At 47.0% G+C, this 17,230-nt stretch overlaps 2 long non-coding RNA genes across 5 annotated transcripts in view; one reads left to right on the top strand and one right to left on the bottom strand.

Moving 5' to 3' along the window:
• LOC140634159 (uncharacterized) overlaps positions 1-17,230 on the top strand; it is a 32,703-nt gene that overhangs the window by 7,305 nt on the left and 8,168 nt on the right. The window contains exons 2-5 of one of the 4 annotated variants that reach the window (XR_012031676.1): positions 14,384-14,501; positions 15,052-15,153; positions 16,399-16,424; positions 16,856-17,143. This is a non-coding gene — a long non-coding RNA (uncharacterized lncRNA). Of the gene's footprint in view, positions 1-14,354; positions 14,502-15,051; positions 15,154-16,398; positions 16,425-16,855; positions 17,144-17,230 lie in introns of those variants that run through there. The other 3 variants (XR_012031677.1, XR_012031679.1, XR_012031678.1) reach the window with 3 other exon arrangements.
• LOC140634160 (uncharacterized) lies at positions 12,495-17,131 on the bottom strand. The gene is made up of 4 exons (XR_012031680.1): positions 16,505-17,131; positions 15,384-15,453; positions 14,819-14,895; positions 12,495-14,392 (listed from the first exon to the last, which is right to left on the bottom strand). It is a non-coding gene; the product is annotated as an uncharacterized lncRNA (long non-coding RNA).

Here is a 17,230-nt window from a genome sequence, read left to right as displayed (position 1 = left end):
GGCTTGCCTAAGTAGGAGGGCTTTATCCTGGAGTCAGAGATTAGAGGGGTGGGATAGGGTGAGGGGGCTTCAAGGAGAGCAGCCCAAGAGGTGAGGGGTTTCCCCTGGGACTCCATGGCCAGGTATGAGACTTTTGCCCAAGAATCCCAAGGGGGAAAGGCTGGCGGTAGAAGCAGAGCAGAGGGCAGTGGTGGGAGGGAGCTAATGCATTTCCAGGAAAGCAGGCCTCAGCAGGTGTGTGCTGCTCCAGGCCAGAACTATGCCACCAGAGAAGGTCTCCTGCAGGGGCAAGGAGGCCTCAGCACAGAGACCGAAGGTGTCCTGGGGTGTCCTGGGACCAGGGGAGCCGTTGTAAACAGCTGGCCCTCCTCAAGGGATCCCCAGATGAGGCCCCACAGTGACTGTCCCCAGCAAGGTAAACACAAGAGTAGCTCGTCAGATTTCAGCTTCAGCAGGGGTGGACGGTTCCATGCATGGTGACTTGAGCCTGTTTGTTTTAATGTCACCTTATCTGATGGGGTGCCTCGATTGCTCAGTCAGTAAAGCATGTGACTCTTGATCTCGGGGTTTGTAAGTCTGAGCCCCACTTTGAGTGTAGTGATTACTTAAAAAATAAAAACTTAAAAAAAATAAGTAAATGTCACCTTATCTGAGAAGCTTTCCCTGACCATCTCCATAAATTGGCACCCAACCCTACCTCCAACCCATCCTCCTAGACTTTAGGAACCCTTCTCAGCCATATTTTCCTTCAGAGCATTCAGCACCCCATGACATATGATTCAGAGCATTCAGCACCCCATGACATACGATCTGAAATAGGATGAGAACAGTTCCTTACACACAGCAGGTTCTCAACAGAGAATAATGGAAGAGGGAGAAAGAAAGAGGGAGGGAAAGAAAGAGGGAAGAAGTTGTCTTCCCCCCTGGGACAGGCCTAGGCTAGGGGGAGAGGAAATCTGAAGAGTCTGAAGTTGTGATTCTTACTCTTTCATGACTTACAGAGATTGGAAACTTTTCTTTTATCTGAGTGTCCAGTGACATCATGAGATATGCTCTTGGATTCACAAGGGCAAGACAAGAAGACCCAGCCTGCAGACAGTGTCTAAACGGACGATGGGAGCTGTCACAAGTCCTCCCTGGGGGACTCTCATGTGCTGACTCCACACACATCCACAAATCCCCTCTCTTGTACACAAATGCAGCGTACCATTCAGCGTTTGCTGCCTTCCTTTCCTCCTTAATCGTCTGGGAGACCATTGCTTGTTTGCACATGAACGCACATGAACATCTTCCTCCTTCTTACTTATGGCTGAACATTCCTGTACATACACTGTACATACAGTGGGAGTAAGAAAGGGCTCTTATTCTTATTTTTTTTTTTAAGATTTTATTTATTCATGACAGACATAGAGAGAGAGGCAGAGACACTGGCAGAGGGAAAAGCAGGCTCCATGCAGGGAGCCCGATGTGAGACTCGATCCCAGGTCTCCAGGATCCCGCCCTGGGCCGAAGGTGGCGCCCAACCTCTGAGCCACCGGGGCTGCCCTATTCAGGATGTTTTAAAGGCTTTGTCCTTTCTGAGAGTACTCCTTTGGCCTTTGGTCGGACTCCTTTTCTGGCCAACAGGAAAACACTATTCCTGTTGGAACAATTTCTACTGGAACTGTGCTGGCCTTTGGTGTGATTCCACCAGGAATCAGGAACAGGCTGTTTCTGTTGAGACGGTGCTGTTTGGAAATTTTTCTTTTTCTTTTCTTTCCTTTTCTTCTCCCCCACTTTTTTTCTCTCCAGAATATTAAAAAAACAAACGAACAAAACAAAACAAAACAAAACAAAAACCCTGCAAGAAATGAGATCCCAGTTATCAAAATGCTTTGAGGGCAACTCCCTCTGGGACCAGTGTGTAGAGGCCACTTTTAGGCAACGGCCTTGAGCAATGGAAACCTGAGCAAGGCAGAAGGAAGCACAGCAACCACCAAGCTGATGCAAACAGGTTCATTAAGCCACAAGGCCCTAACTGACCCATGGGCTACTTACTTACTTTTGGCACAGGTACCAGAGAAGGACAATTCCCAAGCATCCCCATACTCTCTCATTCTGCCCTGTAGCTATAGCCCCTCGCCACCACCACTGCCTCCTGGCAGACAGTCTCTCCTTTGCTGTCATGTCCACCACTCCCTTGCGGTGTACGCAAGAAACTTATATCTCTTTTGTTCTGCCTTGAGTAAATTCTTTCACTGCCCATGCTGCCAGCACCCATTCAACCTGGATGCCTAACACTTTGGTTTTGTGTTTAAAACCTGCAGGCCTTGGGGCAGCCTAGGTGGCTCAGCGGTTCAGCACTGCCTTCAATTCAACCCAGGGCCTGATCCTGGAGACCCGGGATAAAGTCCCATGTCGGGCTCCCAGCATGGAGCCTGCTTCTCCCTCTGCCTGTGTCTCTGCCACTCTCTCTCTCTCTCTCTCTCTCTCTATGTCTATCATGAATAAATAAATAAAATCTTAAAAAATATATATTAAAAAAATAAATAAGTAAAAGGACCCGGATGAAGTGAGAAACTATGTCCACTGCAGATTTAGTTAATTTAGTAAACTAGCTCACTTGCACTCTAGATGAGTCACTTAAAAGAAAATGGCTAGGCCACGGGCAGTATCATGGCCACCCGGAACCCCCCTTCCCCAAGAGTATGAAAGCGATGACGAGTCTTATTGAAGTGTTGGATTTAACTGAGTATGCAAGAAGACACCATTGGTGGAATTGAGTGTTTGGCCACAGTTCCGGACCTATGGTTGAAAAACACTCGGTAGCCACCCAGATTGTAATGGGTGGAGTGACTGGCTGGTGTGTAGGATTTTTGTTCCTGAAAGTTGGAAAGCTTGCAGAGACTGCAGTAGGTGGTGGTTTTCTTCTTCTTCAGATGGCCAGTCACACTGACTATGTGCAGATTGACTGGAAGAGAGTTGAAAAAGATGTAAACAAAGCGAAAAGACAGATTAAGGAGGCTTTTTGCTAGGCCTTGCATCTTAAGAGGATGAATGCCTATCACAGTGGAGTCACCTATAAGAAGAGAAATGGTGGCAACAAGGTGGTTTCTCAATATTACTCACCGCCAGATTATCCAGGGCAGCAAGAAACAACTAGGTGGATAATACCAAACTCCCAGCATTGTGTTTGGCCATTGAAGTTTGGCAAACTAGTATCTGCTGTAAAAACAACCCATATGATATGTGTACAATAGTATTCCTTTTTTTTTTTTTTTTAAATGTTATTCTTTTTTTTTTTTTTAATTTTTATTTATTTATGATAGTCACAGAGAGAGAGAGAGAGAGGCAGAGACACAGGCAGAGGGAGAAGCAGGCTCCATGCACCAGGAGCCCGATGTGGGACTCGATCCCGGGTCTCCAGGATCGCGCCCTGGGCCAAAGGCAGGCGCCAAACCGCTGCGCCACCCAGGGATCCCCTACAATAGTATTCCTGAGCAAAACATGCCTTTCATTTTTTAATATGCATTTGTTTTGAAATTAGCCTATAAAATACCACCATTGGATGTAGATCTATAGAGAAAGAAAATGTGTTGGATATATTCCCCCGTGAAATATTAACCTTGTTTTACTTAAATAAAATGTTTGTTTTGCTTTATAGTATAGTGCCAGTAATTAAAAATTTGTATTATAGCTTCAATATTATGGTTGGCTTTTTTGTTGTTTTTTTTTTAAGATTTATTTGCAATAAACTGAAGAACTGCAGTGCCCTTTTGTGGAAGAATTTAGAAGTAATAGAATGATTAAAAATATTAAACAGATTAAGAAAAAAAAAAAGATGGCTAAAGTTAACTTTCACTCTGGTAAATCTAGGCCCCTAAACAAAATAACCTCCCCCCACTCCCCTCCATTTCTGCTATTATTGCAAAGGGCCAGGACAGTGGAGAAAAGATTGTTACACACTCAGGTGCTCTGGGCACCTTCAGCCCCCCAGCCAGTCTTTCCAACGTCCTCCCAATTCCTAGTGTGGGGGTCTAAGGCCCTGCCCAGCCCTTCCTCTTTCTCAGCCCAGAGAAACCACTCTCCAGATTGGGAGTGAATCTCTCTGTCCTTATAGACACCAGAGCTACAGTCTCAGTGCTCAACCCCCCCTGCTAGAAGGCAGCACTAAAACAGCTCAGATGGAGGGGTCTCTGAGAAGCCTCAACAGGTTCCTGTCTCTGGACCTTTTGTTTAGGCTCTTTGAGAGTTATGCACCCTTTTCTCCTTAGTTTCTCCACCCCTATTCATTTACTGGGCTAAGAAAAATAGAAGAGGAAGCCCTTAGACAAAGACCTTAACGCAGCTTGCAACTGGGGGAGTTTGTCTATTGGAAAAGACACCTCCAGAAAGACTCTTCAACCTTGGGGGGCCTGGGTGGCTCAGTCAAGTGTCTGCCTTCGGCTCAGGACATAATCTCAGGGTCCTGGGATCAATCAAGTCCAGCACTGGACTGCTGATTCAGTGGGGGAGTCTCCTTCTCTCCTCTCCCCTGTTCATTCTCTATTTCTTTCTCTCTCTCTCTTTCTCTCCAATAAACAAATCTTAAAAAAAAAAAAAAAAAAAAAAGGAGGAAACTTCACTAAATGGAGTAAGGAAAATAGAAGGGGAAGCCCCACCACTCAGGCCAATTACACATCTCTAGAAGAGTCACGGAGGGGAAAGAATCATCATTAACAGGCCCCAAGGGGAAAGATGAAGATCGCATCTCCCGGAGAAACCACCCCAGCAACTCAGCCGATAAGAAATGGTCATCTCCCTACCCTTGTGCTTTTCTACAACGGACTTTTGTTCAAAACTGCCCCTCTCAACTTCCTCTTTCTTCTCAAAATAACATTCCTCTCTTTGTTTGTTGAACTTGCCTATGGTTTTGCCATAGCTTGCATGTCCCAAATTGAAATTCTCTGTTATTTCTGAATAAACCTATTTTGCTGGTCTATGTCTCTGCCTCTCTCTCTGTCTCTCATGAATAAATAAATAAAATCTTAAAAAAAATAAAAAAAAAAGCATAGGTGATGACCCGGGTTTGTGACTGGCATCTGAAGTGGGGGAGCGGTGCAGTCTGTGGGACTGAGCCCTTAACTGTGGGGTCTGATGCACTCTCTGGGTAGATAGTGGGCTGAATTCTCAACACCCTGCTGGTGTCTGAGGATTGCTTGGTGTTGTGTGGAAAATCCCTCCAAGATATTGGAATTGAATTGGGTCCAAGAGCCCAAGAGAGCTGGTGGTGGTGAAGTGGGATTTGCTAGAACATCCCTGGCTCTTGGAAAGATGTCGTTTTGCGAAGAGAAAGATGAAAGGCTGGGGGTGAAAAACCTTTGATCCCTGGGTGGCCATGTGGTCACCCATGGGCTGGAGCTGCAGCTGTGCCCTGCTCCATTACTAAAAATAAAAGTCACCGATGGAATTTAGAGATGGATCCAGCTCCTTAGGGGTTGGCTCACTTGATGCCTAAAGAAATGCAAACTAATAGGAAAAAGGGCAAAATATTCTTTGGTTATTGTTGTTTGAGCTTTGGCCACAAGCCTCAACCCCCACCCCCCCACCCTTCTCCACTCCCACAAAGGACAACAGAAAGTACCTCCCAGACCTCGGGTCACCAAAAAGGTAACAAATGTGGGGGAAGGACAAAACCAAGAAACCACTGAAAACAGAGGATGCAGTGCAAAAGAGAGCTTTGTTTTGTGGATCTGTACCGTTGGGTCCCTGTGGAAGCTTTAGCAAAATGGATTATGAGTGTAGCTTATTTCAGGGCAGTATCTCTGGTTTGGATGCCGAAGAGTGGGAGCACACGTTGCGTTTATGCAACGCCTTGGCTCAGTATGGAACATGACAGACAGCTGTACACAGGGGGACTATTTCTGAGGGAACAGCCAACCTGGTGGACTGGATACAAGCCGCTGTAAGGTCTGTTTACCCTGAGAAGGGAGACTGTCGTCTTGCCCCATAAATGCCAGTAGAATACCCCAGATGAAGCAGCTGATATGCTTCGCATGCAAATCATCTGGGAACAGCTTAGGACCACCTGGATATTTACCTACCCAACATGCTCATTACCCAAGTCTTGGTGAATTCTGTAGCTATGGGGGCCCCTTTCACATGGGCACCTCAGATAATCTTAACTGCTGCAACCGACAAACACTTCATGAAGCCTTATCGAATGTTCTGTCTCAACTTCCCCTTACAGGTCTTCTAGATGCTAATCAAACCAGTAGGTTAATTAGAGGATGAGAAGGGAAAGTCCAGGACTCTTCCCAACAAAATGGAATTTTTTAGATTTTCTAAGAAATTGGGCAGCCTCGGTGGCTTAGTGGTTTGGTGCTGCCTTCAGCCCAGCGCATGGTCCTGGAGACCCGGGATCAAGTCCCATGTCGGCTCCCTGCATGGAGCCTACTTCTCGCTCTGCCTCTCTCTGTGTCTCTCTCAGTGTCTTTCATGAATAAATGAATAAAATCTTAAAAAAAAAAGAAAAAGAAATAAGGTGATTAGGGACTCCTGGGTGGTTCAGAGGTTATGGAGACTCTGCCTTTGGCTCAGGTCGTGATCCTGGGGTCCTGGAATCGAGGCCTGCATTGGGCTCCTCGCAGGGAGTCTGCTTCTCTCTCTGCCTACGTCTCTGCCTCTCTCTCTGTGTCTCTCATGAATAAATAAATAAAATCTTTTTAAAAGAAAGAAAAGAAAAAGGAGAAAGAAAAAGAAAGAAAGAAAAAGAAAAGAATAAGAACGCCTAGGTGGCTCAGTCTATTAAGGTCTGACTCTTGGCTTCTGCTCAGGTCTTGATCTCAGGGTCCCTGCATGGAGTCGCATGTCAGGCTCCACACTCAGCAGAGAGTCTGCTTGAGATTCTCTCTCTCTGCCCTTCCCCCCACTCACACACTCTCTCTCAATAAATAAATCTAAAAAAAAAGGTGAATAAAGTGAATCTTGGTAGAGAAGCAAAATGAAGAGGAAACAGAGAGGGGAGAGTCACAGGACTCATCCATAGGGTGGAAATGTTTGGATGGTTATTAACAAATGGGATGAACAAAATGGACATTGATGGGGTTGAAACAAAGCTTTTAGCTTGGGTGGGCAAAAGGACCCCCATTGGTCCCTCAATATTAAAGTACTTCAAACAAGTCCAGTCTATCCCAGTCTGGAGAAACATTAAAAGCCTCAAGGCAGGGCAGCCCGGGTGGCTCAGTGGGTTAGCGTTGCCTTCAGCCCAGGATGTGGTCTTGGGGACCTGGGCTCGAGCTCCCCACGTAGAGGCTGCTTCTCCCTCTGCCTGTGTCTCTGCCTCCCTCTCTCTCTCTCTCTGTGTCTCTCATGAATAAATAAATAATAAAAAATAAAATCTTAAAAAAAAAAATAAAAGCCTCAAGGCAGAGATTACAATGAGAAACCAATGAGCAGCAATCGCGTTTGCTTATGGCTGTGGGCAAGCAGATTAATCAAGTTAAAGGTTAAAAAAAAAAAGTTAAAGATTGGCCAAAGGGCCAAGGTCCCTTTGCACAAAATGGAGACCCAAAGCCTTTTGCACAAAAAGTAGGCAAAATGGTCAGGGAGTGTTGGAGAAAACTTTTCAGGACTCCTTGACACGGGAGCTCCACATGCTGTGGTCCAGAAGCCCTGGTGTGAGCCACATTTAAATTGAGAGACAGAAAAATGTGATAGCCAATAAAACTACGAAAATGGGAATGTTTAAACAGGGTTTGGGTGAAATGTCTTTCTCACCTGATTATATTCTGGGAATGGACATTGCATCTGGCTGGGGAACATTTCCCTTATCTAGATTATAAAACAGAAAGGCATGTAAATCTGCCCTTCAAGCAATATTAAGTAGTCACATTAAATGAGGATTAGTAGGATTGCCTGAGCCCACATGGTGTGGGATGCTCTGGAATGCTCATAAGGACAAATTCTCTGTATGATAACCCTTGTGGAGCCCAGCCTGAGGCTTTCTGTCCAAAGCTTGTGGACACCTCCCAGCAATGACTACTGGGACTTTGGATTAGAGAATTTTCCTTTCAGGGATATTTACAACCTTGCTATCAATCATCAATTCAAGCTACCCCAATGACTGTAGGATATTGATAAGATAATAGATAATCATGAGGCCTGAGATACTCATAATGTCTGGGTGATATCAGGGATATCGGGTCAGACAAACACTAATAAAGAAGGCAGAGCCCAGAAGAGTCTCAAAATAAAATGCAAATGGTTTCTACAGGAGCACGCCAATGGGAGAATGCAAGTAAGCACCATCTACACCAGGGTAGCCTCTTTTCCCCTAGGACCAACTTCGGAACCACCTGCCAGGATCTATTGCCATGTGGACAGTGCCCTACAAATAGCTCTTTTTTTATTTTTTATTATTATTTATGATAGTCACAGAGAGAAAGAGAGAGAGAGAGAAAGGCAGAGACATAGGCAGAGGGAGAAGCAGGCTCCATGCACCGGGAGCCCGACGTGGGATTCGATCCCAGGTCTCCAGGATCGCGCCCTGGGCCAAAGGCAGGCGCCAAACCGCTGCGCCACCCAGGGATCCCCTACAAATACCTCTTGATTAAACAAAATGCTGCTTGGTTTATGGATGGCAGCTCCCAGATGAATATATAGCATCCTGTTTGGAAAGCTACCTCATTAGGCCAGCAGATAGACTCTGATGGAAGAAGGGAAGAATGAATCAGCTCAATGGACTGAACTACACGCTGTGGTCCTGGCAGTGATGTAAGAATTGGGGAGATGCGCAGTGGAAAACTGGACCGTTAAGGGGGTGCCCCCGGGGGCTCAGGCCTATGAAAATCGCTCTGGGAATTTAAGAGGCCAACTGAAGTAAAACATGTCAATGCCCATCAGAAAAGCCCCCTTCCCAGGTTCAAAAGGTGATTAGAAAAACCAAGTGGCAAAAAAAAAAAGAAAAGAAAAAAAACCAAGTGGCTCTTTTGGTGCACTCCCCTAGGGTGACCATCTGGATCCATGAGGAAGCTGCAGACATGGGCTGAATCTCACATACTCCCTTTGCATCCTCTGAGGCACAGGGGTCCTGTCCACCAACCAAAGAGGCAGAGATTGCAGGTGGCCGTGTGGGCGATTCCCTGGTGGGAAGGCCCTGATCAGATCTGCCAAGGGAGGCGTTGCTGGCAGCCTGGCTTGGTGGGGCAGGGAGGGGCTACAGACGGGTCCTGACAGGAATAGATGCTGCGATGAAGGAGGCTTGGCTTACTCGGTGGTAGATGCAAATGCTCAGAATACGGTAAAAGAACCGGAACAGAAGGCAGTGCACCCATTTGGACGCTGATCACCATTTCTTCGGACCAAGGAACACACTTTACAGCCGATAATGTCCAATAACAGGCAGAGAGATATTCTGGTCAGAGTACTAGTTTGATAGAGAATTGGAATATGGGCCGTTGCAAGACTGGTTATCTAAAATGAGGGTGGCTTCCATGAAGGGCTGGCTCACAGTATGAGAGGGGCTCAAGGAGTGTCCCCACTGGATGGATTTCTCTGTTTTTCTCCTAGATCTGGGCAAGAAGGGGTTTAAAGGGTGCTGGTACTCTCTGTTCCACATCATCTCAGCTGTTTCTTCCCTCTCTTTGATACAGTGGGCATAGGGCCAAGGCTTGACTACCAGAGCTGGAAGCAGGGATGACTCTTTTTTTTTTTTTTTTTAGGATTATATCTGTTTATCTATCTATCTATCTATCTATCTATCTATCTATCTATCTATCTATTTGACACACAGAGAGAGTATAAGCAGCAAGAGCAACAGAGGGAGAAGGGAGCCCTATGCGGGGCTTGTTCCCAGGACCCCAGAATCATGACCTGAGCTGAAGATAGCCACTTAACCAACTGAGCCACCCAAGCACCCCTGATTCCTAAGCAAGAAAGTAACTGTGCTTTTAATCTTATGTCAAAATTCCTAAGGGCCTGAATGGACAGATGTGCCTTCACCCCATCTGTCAAATTGGGGCTCACAGTGAATGCAGCTGTGTTGCCTGGTGGTGAAGCGGCCATGTAGTTCTGTGTCTGTGTAACCTGACCCTATATAAACAGGAAGCGACTGAGGTGAGGCACCTGCTAGACTAGTATTGCTGTCCTGCTTTTGGAACCTGACAAGATGGAATTGAAAGCCTGCAAACCTGAGTGGCCTCACCCTGGGACACATTGTCATATGATATGATAATGGACTGGATAAGTGTTAATGATTGAGATTCTAGTAATGTCCCAGTATGTCTATGGCCATACCATCCTGAATGTACCCAATCTTGTCTTTTGACATTTATGATTGTTTTGTTATAAGGAATCTGTGTTTGAAGACCAGGAGGTACACTGCAATATCGTGATTTATTATAAGATATATATATATTTGGTCTTCAGCTCCATTTCTGGCACAGAGCTCCTGAAACCCTTGTAAATCCAAAGCAGGAAGAACACTGAGAGCATCTTTATTCTGATACTTATCTTTGACCTCATCTCTGAAAGGTGGCTTCTCAACCCTTGTAAATTCCTAAGTGATAAAAGCATTGGGAGCATCTTTTGTTCTATTGAGGTGACTCCAGGTGGGCTCCTGGATGGCTCTTGGGTAGAACAGGTCACAGAAAACCAAATCATTTTAAGAAGCTTGGAATTTGGATCCCTGGGTGGCGCAGCGGTTTGGCGCCTGCCTTTGGCCCAGGGCGCGATCCTGGAGACCCGGGATCAAATCCCACATCAGGCTCCCGGTGCATGGAGCCTGCTTCTCCCTCTGCCTGTGTCTCTGCCTCTCTCTCTCTCTCTCTCTCTCTCTCTCTCTCTGTATGACTATCATAAATAAAAAAATTAAAAAAAAAAAAAAGAAGCTTGGAATTTCCAGCCCCACCCTCCATTCCCCAGAGAGGGGAGAGGGGCTAGAAATGGAATAATTGATCAGGCCCATAAAATCTTGAAAGTACAGGACAGACATACTTTTACCTCCACAGAACAGAAGCTCCTGCACCTAGGACCCACCCAGACCTTGCCCTGTTTATCTCTTAACCTGAGTGTTCATCTATATCCTTTGATAAACTGGTAAACGGAGTTCTGTGAGCTGCTGGCAAATTGATTGAACCCAAAGAGGGGGTCATTGGAACCTCTGATCTATAGCTGGTTGGTCAGAAGCTCAGGTGGCAACCTGAGCTTGCCACTGGCATCTGATGTAGGAAAGGGAGCAGTCCGTGGGACTGAGCCCTAAACCTGTGGGATCTGACGCTCTCTCTGGGTAGATAGTGTCAGAATTGGGTTGAATTCTCAATACCCTACTGGTTCCTGGGAATTGCTCGTTGTTGTGTAAGAAGTCACCACACACACACACACACACACACACACACACAAAGAGAGAAAGACATTGGAATTGGGTCCAGGAACCCAAAGACACATTCTCTCTCTTTTTTTTTTTTTTAAAGATTTTATTTATTTATTCATGAGAGACACACAGAGAGAGGCAGAGACACAGGCAGAGGGAGAAGCAGGCTCCATGCAGGGAGCCCGACATGGGACTTGATCCCGGGACTCCAGGATCACGCCCTGGGCTGAAGGCGAGCACTAAACCGCTGAGCCCCCCAGGAATCCCCGACACATTCTCTTAAAAGAGAAACAATTTGGAGGTCCTGGGTAACACAGTCGGTTAAGCTGCCCAACTCTTGGTTGTGGCTCAGGGCATGATCTCACGGGAGGTTGAGACCTGCATCAGGCTCCACACTCAGCTTGGTCTGCTTCTCTTTCTTCCTCTCCCTCTGCCCCTCTCACTCATCCTCTCTCTCTCTCTCTCTCTTAAATAAATAAATAAATAAATAAATAAATAAATAAATAAATAAAATCTTTTTATATCTCTCAAATAAATAAATATTTTTTTAAAAAAGTTTTAAAAGAGAAACAATTACCGCACAATCTCCTCCTCCCATACTCTAGCAGGCTATAATTTCCTCATTTCCTTAAGTTTACAGCCCATTTTCAGACACTGTTCTTCATAGTTTCAATCAGAGAAGACATAATTTCATGTTCTGCTCATTAGTTTCATTAATCTGTATACCAGTCAGAATGAGGTTAGCCAGGTTATGCTGCAGTAACAAATAGCACCAATCTCTCAGGGGCTTAAATCACTTCGTAATTCTTGTTGCCTATACTTGCCATCCTCACTCCAGGCCCCAGGTACATGCAGCTGCATCTGCAGAGGGTGGTAGGTGGCACTTTGGAATGATTGAGAGTTCTCAGATTAGATCGTGGTGATGGTCACACAACTCTGTGAACTCACTAAAAGTCATTGAATTGTACACGTAAAGGAAGTAAATTTTATAGTAGGTAAATTTTGTCTCAAGGAAACTGTTAAGAATGACATTGCAATTAACACCTTCAAACAACAAATTTAAATCTTTTTATTTATTTATTTTTAATTTTCTCACCATACAGAGGTGATCGTTTTTCAGACTTGCTGCCTGATTTCAGACCTATTGCCTGACTGGTCCCCTGAGGCCTACCAGACCTTACTTCAGGCTTTGGGCTCGGGACACATTTAATTTTCCCACTTGGAATGGAGAGACCTTGGATCTTTTTACAGACTGGCAAAGTCTGGCATGACCCGCAGAAAAGGAGGCATTTCACAGCTAGAGAAACTGAGGCCAGAGAAAGAAAGGGCCTTGCCAGGCCACATGGGCATCTGATAGCAGCCCATCAATGCCCGGCACAGACGGGGTTCACAGACAAACCCCAGGGGAAGCAGCTATTGAACGAGCTAGACAGTGTGGCACAGGTGGCCCCTCGATTCTTTCTCGCCAGAGCCCTGTTAGCTCTCTGGGGACACCTGCATCTGCTTAAGATGCTTCTGTGGCTTCTCCATCCTGGGGGTACACAGTACAGGCACAGGCTCATCTCCTATGTATTAAAAAGTCTGGTCCTGGGGCACCTGGGTGGGTCAGTTGGTTAAGTGTCTGCCTCCAGCTCAGGTCATGATCCCAGGGCCCTGGGATCGAGCACCATGTCAGGCTTCCGGCTCAGCGAGGAGCCTGCTTCTCCCTCTCCTTCTGCTCCTCTCCCTGCTTGTGCTCTCTCTCTCTAATAAATAAATAGTCTGGTCCTATTTGCTCTCAATGTTTTCGTGTTCTATTTGGTCTCAAGCTTCTCCTCCCTGATAGCTCAGAGAAAGAGACAGGGCTAGAAAAAGTTGATTAGTGTGGTTACCATTAGGCATTGGCACCTCTGGGCATAGCAGACACTCAAATGCTGACTCTGTCCCCACGGGGCATTTGGTGGGTTCCCAAGGGAACCTCCCACCAGGCACCTCACCCCGCATTCTCAGGCAGAGTGGTGGTACTCCCTAGCTGATCTCTCATGACCCCTACCCCTCAGCTTCTGCTTCCCCCCTAATTCACTGCTCTGCTGCAGTTGCCCTGTCCTAGAAGAAACCCTGTGGGCAAGGTCCTTATCAGAAGGCTCACAGCCACCTTGCTTCCCACCCATGGAAGTAGTCACCGCTCCCCAGCATCAAGGCAAGGGCAGCCTGTCCCCAGAGCAGCTGGTTTGTGAGCTGCTGGGCCCACTAGGTAGTATCTTTGATCCTTACAACAAACTACAAGGCAGGCATTCTCACACACACAAACACACCCCCACCCCACCCCATCTGCCTTCACAGATGAATAAACTGAGGCCCAGACAGTAAGTGGAACTGGAGAGTATTAGAATCCAAGTTTTCCTGACCCCAAAGCCCTTTCCCTTCATTTATGCCAAAGATCCTCTTGGCCAACATCAACTGCAAATATTGAGTGAGTGCCTAGTGATAGTGAGGCAGGTCAGCCCAGGCAATCCAGGTAGAGTAGGGGCCCAGGTCTGGGCAAAGAGCAGGAGCAGGAGGGACATAGGATTGCTCATGGGACCCATGAATCTGGAAAGTAAATTTGGAAAAAAGAAAAGAGTCACTGATCTGCAGCCTTGGGCTCTGGGACAGGAAGTGGAGGTGCCATTAATGAAAGCTGACCCAGTGGTTCCCAAACCCTGCTGTGAATGAGAACACCCCAGGATCCTTAAAATATACTGGGGCCTGTACCCCATCCCCAGACATCTTGATCTCATTGGTGTGGGGGCAGCGTGGGCATGGTGAGCTGTAGAGGAGTAGCAGGGTCTGTGGCAGGGACAGGGTGTGCAAGGAGAAGCAGGCAGCTCTGAGGGTCTGCTCAGAGTGGCAATGACCTGGCCCCAGTGGCACTGGAGAAAGGTTAGCTGGAGAACTGTGGAAGGGAAAGGCGGGAGGGCAAGAATGAAAGAGAAGAGAAGCCAAACCCCCAGGGGGTGCAGTGAGTGTGAGTCCAATGTCTGTCACTAACTTCCTCTGTGACCAGGATGAATTGCTTCCCCTCTCTGGCCTCAGTTCCTCCACCTGGAAGAGAAGGGGATTGAACTTCACGTTGACTGATGATTCTTCTGGCTCCAGGGTTGGAGGATGCGCCCCAGCAGCCCCACCTCGTCCCAGCAGGCTGCACCTCCTGGTACACAGTAAACCCAGATGGCCTTCCTGGTTCAGAAGCCCCCTGTCCCCTCCCTGCACTCCCTGGCCACTTTATGACGTAGCCAGACACAGTTTGTGGAAATTTCCCAATAGCTCCTCTTAGCCCAGCTGGGGAACGTGGCTGTCCCTCAGGCTTCCGGTGGAAATTTCCACTCTCACCCTGACAGCTGGTGGGAGACTGCCTCAGAGCTGGAGACAGATCAGAGTTCGTTGGCAATGGGTGGCAGAGGCGGGCAGGACCTAGTCACAGGCCACCCAGGGTCAACTCCTGCAACAAGGGTTTGCAGAACACCTCACCTGGCCCCGTGTGCTGGCCCCGTTCCAGGTGTCAGGGACTCAGGACAGGAGAGTCCCAGCCTCCCGAAGCTTGTCTCCTAATGGGGAGAAGATATGTACTTGAATACTGTGAACACAAGAAAGCTGGGTAAGGAAATAGGGAGTAGCGCTGGAGGCAGGGAGGCAGCTTGTTTAGATGAAGTGATCGGGGAAGGCCTCACGGTTGATGAGGCCACATTGTATGATTTTCACAGGGAGCAACAGGTACAAAGCCGGGCTTCAGCTGGCGTGTTGAGGATGGCACAGGGAAGAGTAGAAGTCCCAAGATCAGAGTTTCCTGTGGCGGCCTTCCCATGGTGAGGACTTTGGATTTTATGCTTAGTGCTATGGGGAATCTGTGGGGGTTCCTGAGCATTGGGGTGACAGGATCTGACTTACATTTTATTAGCTGTTTGTGTGTTTATTTACTTACTTTACAACCCGGGGCTGATATATATCTCACAACCAGGGGCATAAATGTGTTATGTTTGGCCAGGGCAAAGTTACACTTGGGAGTGAACTCATGCGTTCAATAGCATCCACTTACATCATCCAGAGGCATTTGCAGAGGTCCGTGGGTGGGCCTGACTCATCCTCCTAGGCTCCCTGACCTGCATCTGCAGGAAGGGGAAAAGAGCAGACTGCAGGGAAGCCATCACCCAGGAGATCTGAGGCCCAGAGGCACAGCCCTCTTTGTTGGCTATATTTTCTTTCTTTCTTTTTTTTTTTTTTTAAGATTTTATTTACTCATGAGTGACACAGAGAGAGAGAGAGAGAGGCAGAGACACAGGTAGAGGGAGTAGCAGGCTCCATGCAGGGAACCCGACGTGGGACTCGATCCCGGGACTCCAGGATCACGCCCTGGGCCGAAGGCAGGCACTAAACCTCTGAGCCACCCAGGGATCCCCTCTTTTTCTTTTTTTAAGTAGGCTTCACACCCAGTGTAGAGCCAACATGGTGCTCAAACGCACAACTGTGAGATCAAGACCTGAGCCAATATCAAGGGTTGGACACTTAACTGACTGAGCCACCCCAGTGCCCCGGCTTATTTTTGTCCTGCATTCTGTGGGTACCTTGACAATACCTCATAGGCATACAGGTCTTTGAGGGTGTCAACATCCTATACTTCAAGACTAGAAGTGATTTCATAAAATGCCATAGGACTCTGTTAGAAAGCAAATCATAGCCCCAAAATGGTGTCACTAATGTTAAGGCCTTATTTTAGCAAACCAAGACTTAATACCTAACGACAGTTTCAATGACTCAGGAACATAGCCTTTAACCAGCCCAACTGGGACTTCCTGGTCAACACCAGGAGGTTACCCCATAATAAACCTCTACTCTTCCCCTTAGGAGGGAACCTGGCCTAAAACCATGCATTCCTTGCAAATAAATTCTTTTTTTTTTTTCTTTCTGCCCCCTCTCTGCCTTTAAAAACCTTCCATTCTGCACAGCTCCTTGGAACTCCCCTCTACCTGTTAGATGAGATGTTGCTATATTTGTAAATTGTCTAATAAAGCCAATTAGATCTTCAGATTTACTCCGTTAAATTTTTTTAACAGGTTTGGTGGCAGCAGTGGGATCCAAGGTGAGCTTCTGACAGCATTCAAGGACAATGAGAAGCACATGCATGCTTTTGAACCCTTTTGAGTTCACTGTCTTTCTCACCATTTCTTAGGCCCCGGGTGAGCTCCTCTTGGTCTGAGCTCTGCTTCTGTTGGGCTGAGCTCCCAATCCAACGGGGTTTCCAGTCCAGGGTTCAGAGGTCCTTCTAGACTGACAGGAGGATCTAACAGTGCACGAGGAAAAAGTGGAAAAGTGCCCTTGGTTCAGTCCGCAATGCTCAACCACTGAGCCACCTAGTTGCCCCCAGGATTTATCTCATTTAAATGACAACTAAACTCTACTGAATTACTTTGATATACAAATAACAGTGATAGTAAACCTTAGAGTGTTCCATGTCAGGCTCTGTTCTAATCATCTGATATGTGTTAACGCATTTAATCCCCCCAACCCCAGGAGTAGCTGTCATGATCACTCGCCCAGAGAGGAAGGTGGAGCACAGAGGTCAGCCAGTCAGTAGTGTGCAGGGACTCAGATCTAGAAGTCTGGTGTCTGAGGCGGAGCTCTAACTCCTAGCTTAAATGAATCCACTCTGACAAAACAGATACTGGGCAGCCCGGGTGGCTCAGCAGTTTAATGCCGCCTTCAGCCCGGGGCATGATCCTGGAGACTCGGGATCGAGTCCCGCATCCAGCCCCCTGCATGGAGCCTGCTTCTCCCTCTGCCTGTGTCTCTGCCTCTCTCTGTGTCTCTAATGAATAGATAAATAAAATCTTTAAAAGCTAATAATAATTTAATTTAATTTAAAAAAAGAAATTTTGCTTACTCTCT

Source organism: Canis lupus, chromosome 5 (genome assembly GCF_048164855.1).
Source record: "Canis lupus baileyi chromosome 5, mCanLup2.hap1, whole genome shotgun sequence".
NCBI classification, from domain to species: domain Eukaryota; kingdom Metazoa; phylum Chordata; class Mammalia; order Carnivora; family Canidae; genus Canis; species Canis lupus.
This window is presented reverse-complemented; position numbering and strand designations above follow the sequence as displayed.